Raw genomic sequence first — 7628 nt, forward strand, 5'->3', positions numbered from 1 at the left:
ATATGCATGGTTACCGAATGTGAGGTGCAACCACTCCAGTGCTCCCTTCGTCCCAAATTAGTTCAACTTCTAGAGTTGTATTAAGTCGAACTATTTAAATTTAACTAGATTTATTGAAAAGAGCACCAAAAAACTTATGTCACCAAATTAGTATCACTAGCTAGATACCTCATGGAATATATATATATATATATATATATATATATATATATATATATATATATATATATATATATATATATTCATAATGTACGTGTTTCGTGCTATAGATATTTTCACCCTCTTCTATAAACTTGGTCAAACTTATACTGTCTTAGGGTCATTCTAGGAATTGATTTATTTTTGGATGGACCGAGTTTATAGACTATTGAACCTATAAATGATGGTTTGCTTTTGTTGCAGAAAAATAGCCATACAAGCTCCCTGCCATGGTGGCTGTCCTTGCTGTTTTGGCATCCTACATCCAACACATGTTGGTGAACATGGCTATAGAAGAGGTGCATATACTACTAGGGGTCACCCGGGAGATTGACAAGATGGGAGTCAAGCTTGGAGATCTCAAGAACTTCCTCACAGATGCTGATAGGAGGAACATCACTGATCTATGTGTGAAGGCATGGGTGGGAGAGCTTCCGAATGCCATGTATGATGCCACAAACATCCTGGATCTGTGCCAGCTCAAGGCCATGGAGCAAGGCCCAAGCCGGGACATGGGATGCTTCAACCCATTGCTATTCTGCATGCGGACTCCCCTCCATGCCCATGATATTGGAAACCACATCAAGAACCTTAACATGAGGCTAGATGACATCAAGGCACGCAGCGTGTCATTCAACTTCATCAACCTTGGTTCCTATGAGGACGATGGAAGTAAGAAGGCATCATTTGGTTCAAGTACACGTGAGACATCGGGGGCCCTCGATGGATCAGGTTTGGTTGGTGAGAAGATTGAGGAGGACACAAAAAATCTAGTGGCGATGCTCACAAAAGAGTATCAAACCCAACAAGAATATAACAACATTATGGTTTTCGCCATTGTGGGAGTTGGAGGGATTGGCAAGACCACCCTTGCCCAAAAGATCTTTAATAATGACATAATATAATACTACAAGATTTCACAAAGAAAATATGGTTGAGTGTCAGCCAAGACTTTGATGAGATTGAGCTGTTGAGGAGAGCAATCTCTGAAGCTGGGGGATACCACCATATATTGCCGGAAATGCAAAGGCACTACAAGAGCGAGCTCTAATGGAAGCCTTAAAGGGACATAGGACCTTAATGATAATTGATGATGTCTGGGACTATCGTGCATGGGAGGGTGTGCTTAGAACGCCCTTGCTCAATGCTGCCCTAGCTCATGGTAGCCGTGTCCTCATCACCACTAGGCATGACACTGTCGCACGAGGAATGATGGCAGAGGAACCCTACCACCATATCAATAAACTTGACCCTGGGGATGCATGGTTGCTTCTCAAGAAACAGGTCCATACAAGCTCACCCATTCTTTGAAAATTTCCTTTGGTTTTCATTCAGACGTCATGCTTGTTAGCTGCATCACATTATATTTGGTGCACTCTTAAAAGTAAGGGCTCGATCTGCTACCACTGGCAGTATTCTTTTTATGTTGCAAAAATCTAGTGTATTTAGTATATATTGCGATATTACCAATATAAAGCGTCAGTTGCCTGATAGTTTCATATTTTAGGGACCCCACCAGTTATTCACAGTTTCATCAAGACATTCAAACAAGAACCTGTACAACAAGTCTACATCATTTTTTTTGTGGGAAAAGTGCACGGAATTTTCATGGTTTTGTAATGGAAATTTTGAGTGCCATTGCGTAACACTGACAATGAAGGCAATAAGAAATGGTAAATTCCCAAGAAAATTCAGTTTACAGACTTAGAAAACAATAATAAGTTCATTTTATGGTTTTTTATGAGGTATAATTAAGAAAACCTTACCTTTTTCTTAGTATGGACATCTTGCGCTCAAAAAGATCAGTGGAGAGCTTACAAACCTTCGTTTTGTTCAAGTAAAAACTAGCATAGCAGCATAATAGAAAGTTCAAAAATTATATGACATTTTTTGGTGCCATGCCTGCTAATCGCACGTACTACAAATATACTATAAAACAGAGTAGTACCCTTGAGCCACATCCTAGCTTACTGATCTGAAAAACTGTTGTGAGCGGTGCTTGTGTTATGATAGGATACACTTTTTTATCATACATGGATTTTGGTAGTATGAGTGATATCGATAATGCATTGTGGATGGACTTCACTATAGTAGTGTGAACAATTGATTTTCAGTTGGGAACCACCTCTTGGTGTGGTGATGGATGTGTGATGATAAGATTCCATAAACCAAGTTCAAATAGGGACTTGGGTATGCCAGTATAGGGGCTTGAAAAGAATCCATAAAGGAAAAGGAAACTAGAAAAGAAAAGAAAAATAAAAAGGGACCTTAACCGGGACTAAAGGTGCCCGCCCCCGGGAGCGGCCTGGAGGCCCTTTTAGTCCTAGTGTCCCGGTTGGTGTTGCCAACTGGAACTAAAGGTCCCTTCAGTCCGGGCTACCCTATGCCAGGAGTAAAGGGTTGGAAACCGGGACTAAAAGGGTGTCCTAGCTGGAACTATAGGCCCTTTGTGTACTAGTAAACCGTATGTGCATGCATGGGTAAAAAATACTGTGGAATTGGGAAAAATGATTCTTTTACCAAATTAGTTCCCAAAGTTTATAGCTATGTTACTCTAAAATAACTGTGGACCACTGATTTAATTATATTTGAATTAATATGCTCAAAAAGTGACTTATTTACATTTCCTTTAATATAGAACATTGAAAAATTGGGGAAAATCAATGTACAAGATCTAACTTCACTAGGACGATCTAATGTGAAAGTGCACGGTAGACATGAAAAATAAAAAAATGTGTATAACCATGATCTAAATATTCAGTGGACAGTTCAAGGGTTCATGTTAGATTGTACTTAGCTGAAAGGCATGCCCCACCACTAAATATCCGTTGTGTATTTGATCTTGTTTTGTCTTTCCTCCAGATCGATGTAGCTAAAAATGAGTAGCATGTAGATTGTTAGATGCCTTTTCTATTTGTTATGTGCACATGCATATATAAATGAAGAGGACCAAAAATTGTGTGCCACCAGAGCATTAAAAAATTGAGCTTGAAGTTCTATCTTGTTAGTGACAAAGGGACAGTGCAATTTATTTATCATGCGCTTTGTATTAACCTGATCTCCACATTTGCCGTACTGGTGAAAAAATGAATGCTTATCTAATTAGTCTGATATGCTTGCAGGTAGTTAGAAGTGTAGGAATGGGAATTATAGAAAAATGCGATGGTTTACCACTCGCGGTCAAAGTTATTGGAGGTCGCCAGAAAAACATAAGGCCAGTCGACTGGGAAAATGTCTTAAAGGACTCTCTATGGTCAGTTTCTCAAATGCCTAAAGAGTTAAGCAATTCAATATATCTTAGCTATGATGACTTGGGTCTAGGCTCGAAACATTGTTTTTTGCACTACTCCCTCCTTCCTAAGGACACAATTTTTTTGGTTGCTGACATTGTTGGCATGTGGATCAGTGAAGGATTTCTTCATGGAACCTCACGTGACTTAGAGGAAATAGGAAAAGAGTACTATGACGAATTAATTCAGAGAAACCTTATTGAGCCAAATAAAAGGTACATTGATCATGTTGTTTGCAACATGCATGATTTTGTTTGTTCTTTTGCTCAGTATGTGGCAGGAAATGAGGCACTAGTGGGTCACAATAGTGAAATTGGTATTATGTTGAATAAACTCAATTCACAAAAGTTGATTCGTTTATCCCTGCAAAACAAAGGAGCAGAATCAAATGATTTAGTGTGGTGTTCTCTACAAGCACATACATCACTAAGAACACTGATATTGGTTGGGCATGTAAAGATAAAGCCTGGTGATTCATTGGGTCCCTTTTCAAGTCTTCGGACACTACATTTGGAGTCCATAAATAATTTTGATTTATTAGTTGAATCTTTGTATCAACTCAAACACTTGAGGTATTTATCAATAGAAAAGAGTAACGCATCTAGCTTACCTGAGAATATTGGCAAGTTGAAGTTCTTGCAGTATATTAGCCTTTTTCGTTGTCAGAGTTTGGTTAAGCTTCCTAGTAGCATTGGAATGCTACAACACTTGAGGTTTCTTAAACTTAGCAAGACATCTATAAAATGTATACCAGAGGGTTTTCGTGGTATAACCTCTTTGAGGAAATTACATGGGTTTCCAACCCACAAGGATGGTGACCGGTGTAGTTTGCAAGGTCTGGGTCCTCTTTGCCAGCTAACTGAGCTTGGTATAAGACTCATGGAGAATGTATCTTCTTCATCATTTGCTACAGAAGTCAGGCTTAGTGTAAAGGCATGCCTAAGATAACTGGCACTAAGTTGCACCAGTAGACTTGGAGCTGATGGTCGGCTGGAAAAAGATAAAGAAGGCGACTCTGAGAAGGAGCAGTTACAAATTGAGGAGGTTTTTAATGAGCTTTGCCCTCCATCTTCCTTAGAAAACCTTCACATCCATGGGTATTTTGGTCAGCGACTCCCAAGGTGGATGATGTCGACAGAATCTATGCCCCTTGAGAGCTTGAGAATTCTGACAATGGATGACCTGGCCTGCTGCACCGAACTTCCTGATAGCCTGTGTCAGCTCCCCTGGTTGGAGCTCCTACAGATCGACAGGGCCCCAGCCATAAGGCGTCTTGGGCAAGAATTCGTGTGTTGCAAGCGTTCTCGGGTAGCTGCTGGGTTCTCTAGATTGCTCAAGCTAAATTTTATAGGAATGGTGGAATGGGAGGATTGGGAGTGGGAGGAGCAAGTGCATGCCATGCCTGTCTTGGAGTATCTTCAACTCAAGAGATGCAACTTGAGTCACGTGCCACGTGGCCTTGCCTTCCACACAAAGAATCTGAAGGAACTCATGTAAATGACGTCGACTGCCTAAAATCTTTGGACCACTTTTCTCATGTTGTTCTGCTTGAAGCGTTCAGAAACACTGACCTGGAGAGGATTAGTTTTCTACCAAGCCTGAAGAATCTTGTCATCTGCAACTGCCCCAGAATGAAGGTATTGAAGGGTGTTACCGGCGCTCCAGACACTCCTGCTGGAGGATTATGGCATCGAAACTCTACCAAGATATCTGAAGGATGTAAACCCAAGGCATTTGGAGCTACACTGCACCTTATCGTTGCTCACATCGATTGCGGCAAGCAAATCAAGCCCTGAGTGGGACAAGCTGAAACATATCCAGCATGTCAAGGCCTATGCAAACGGTAATGGCAGGAAACATATCCAGCATGTACACAAGAGATCCTTTTCCACTTTGAGACAAATATCAGTCGAGCTACCATTGGTCAAGGTAAAAATTAACCCAGCAGCTCCGTCTAAAATAAACTTTTATTATCAGAGACTCTGTTCTTTTAGCTTCCTCCTGTTGAAAAAAATTAAATCTCTCATCCTCAGGCTGGTTGGCACGTGCATGGTTTGCTTACTGTCAAACATGTCCGATTGAAGACGAAATGCTGGTAGGACGACGTGCGCATGCTGACAAACGCCTTCCCCTCTGTACACGATTCAGGTAACCTAGTTAGTGCTTTCCGCTAAATTTCTTCACTCCATGTGCCGTTTCAAGTGATTCTCAAGGATCACTTGAAACAGCTACTCGTACATTGCTCTTTGTTTCATGCAGTAAACCAGAATTGATCAACGCGTGCAGGTGCAATTCTTATCGTCATGTGGTCGCCTGGTTGCGTGGGGCATGTCTGCACTGCAGTGAAGCCATGGGCGTCGCCTCCTTGTCAGAGCAGTGGATGGAAGCAGTCGGGTATATATATGCAGCCTATATTGGTTATCAGACGACATATGGGCGGCTGCAACAGCAAAAGGAAACGTCATCACGAGTGTAGCTGAATATGGATTTGGGCGTTTGGGTGGTCGATCTGGGGTTGTACTACAACTAATTTTGCTGGTTGTGCCTACAGTATGTGTTCTTGATTGAGACCTGCGAGTCGCACTGTGCATCGGATGAGGACAAAAATACATCTCATTCTTCTCTGATGTTCTTGAAACCTGATTAGCAGTGAAACAAACACACTAGCTAAATTTACCATGAGTCCATGACTGCGTCTTTTTTCTTCTGCATCATCAGCTTCTCTCGCGACAGACAGACACTACCTAAGAAAAGCTAATCACAGACGCGTCTTCATTCACTTCGCATACAAGGGTTCGAGCGTCAACACGCGTCTGGCCACCCTGATTATTTAGCAAAATTGCCTATTTTAAAATAGCACTACCCAATCATGATGGTGATCCAGTCTGTGTAAGGGCATCTAAGGAATGGTATATTCCACATACATATATCATCAGTTGACTTCTAAGTTCCAACGCCCTTTCACAGATCATTCCCAGCCAAGCAACGGCGTCATCTTCATCTTCCATCTCCAGAGTCCGCCAATGACATGCGATCATCGGTGTAGAATATAAACGGCCACGCGACACTCCATGACTCCAAGCAGGTCGTCCGGCGTCTCATTAAATTTCGCCCCCCAACAAGCATGACACTCGCAATATGCCATACGTCGCCAGCGCGATGACAGCGCGCCAGCCGATCGATGAGTTGATTATGTATTAAGTTTACCATCGACCCAATACCGGAATGCCCAGCTTTGCCTTGTGTCCACGGCACACGGCGAAGCCCAAAAAACAATCGGCAAAGCCTTTGCCGAGTGTTACACTCGGCAAACGTCACTCGGCATACACAGTGCCTGCAAAGGTTTCTTTTCCGAGTGTGTTTTCTATCGTGCACTCGACAAAGACTTTTGCCGAGTGCTAAAACCGACACTCGGCAATTTTTTTCGAAAAATATAAAAAAAGCTGCCCACCCCGCACCGGCGGCGATGCCGACGCCGCCGCCCGCCCGCGGCTCACCGCCACCACCACGCCGCCCGCTGCCACCAGGACGCCACCACGCCGCCACCAGCACGCCGCTGCCACCACCACGTCCGCCACCACCACGCCGCTACCACCACCACGCCGCCACGACCACCAAGCCCACCCGCCACCACCACGGCCGCCCTCTCCCACCGGATCTGGCCTCCGGCCACCGGGATCCGCCCTCTCCTGCTGGGATCCGGCCTCCGGCGCGCGCGCGAGAGAGAGCTGCACCGCCCGTCGGAGAGAGCCGCACTGCCCGCCGTGGTGGCGCCGGGAGAGGGAGAGGGAGGGAGGGGGCGAAGCCGGGAGAGGGAGGGGAGGGAGAGGTGCGGGAGAGGGAGGGAGGGGAGAGGGGGAGGCGGAGGGAGAGGGAGGGGAGGAGGGGGAGGGGAGGGAGAGGGAGGGGAGGTGGGAGGGAGGGGGAGAGGGCGGCGGTGCCGGGAGAGGGAGGGGAGGATGGGAGGGAGGGGGCGGGGGAGAGGGAGGGGGCGGCAGCGCCGGGAGAGGGGGGGTGGCAGCCGGGTGTTTTATAACGTGAAGCCTTTGTTGAGTGTTGGATCGAGGACACTCGGCAAAGCTGGCTTTGCCGAGTGTCAGATCACAGCACTCGACAAACTAATCTTTGCCGAGTGTCTAC

General features: G+C 44.7%; 1 pseudogene; it reads left to right on the top strand.

The window, feature by feature from the left end:
• The first annotated feature begins 455 nt into the window (after nt 1-455).
• On the top strand, nt 456-6135 carry LOC136488203 (putative disease resistance protein RGA4; annotated as a pseudogene).
• Nucleotides 6136-7628: the final 1493 nt, after the last annotated feature.

The sequence above is a fragment of the Miscanthus floridulus genome, chromosome 10, assembly GCF_019320115.1.
Source record: "Miscanthus floridulus cultivar M001 chromosome 10, ASM1932011v1, whole genome shotgun sequence".
Taxonomy (NCBI): Eukaryota; Viridiplantae; Streptophyta; class Magnoliopsida; order Poales; family Poaceae; genus Miscanthus; species Miscanthus floridulus.